We start from the raw sequence: 517 nt of genomic DNA, 5'->3' as shown, positions 1-517 counted from the left end.
CTGCTGCAGATGTGCTGCTTCCAGCACATCCAGTTCAGGTGTGACAGTCTGTTCCCTGCTCCTCTGAGCAGAGCTCTTCTCACAGAGGCCGCATCTCCAGGCAGTTCAAAGCAGGTGGGAGATGCAATACCATGTCCAAGCTTTCTCTGGGGAAGGTGCTTCCCCATGCACTGCCTCGCCACAGCCCCTGACAAAAGCCCAAGTGGTCTTTGTCATCAGCAGAAGTGCTCCTGCTGCCAGCAGGGATGCTCACCAGAACAGGCCAGGAGAAGCTGACCCAGGCTTCTGAGCCCAGAGGGATGTTATGCTTCGTGTGCCCATCGACCATTCTCAAAAGCATGTGCCCTGAAGGAAAATTCAGGAGTCTCCCCCTGCCAGCAAAAGAGAAATCTGGAAGCTTTGGCTTTGTGGTGCAGTTGGTTTGTCAGCCTGGAGACTCCATGGGGAGCCAGAGTTTTCTGTGTTGGCACCTTTGGTGTGGGAGGAATCTTTATTGTACGCAATTTTACAAGTCGGG

Source organism: Corapipo altera, unplaced genomic scaffold (assembly GCF_003945725.1).
Source record: "Corapipo altera isolate COAL_440 unplaced genomic scaffold, ASM394572v1 RXGC01000072.1, whole genome shotgun sequence".
Taxonomy (NCBI): Eukaryota; Metazoa; Chordata; class Aves; order Passeriformes; family Pipridae; genus Corapipo; species Corapipo altera.
Note: the sequence above shows the minus strand (reverse complement) of the source record.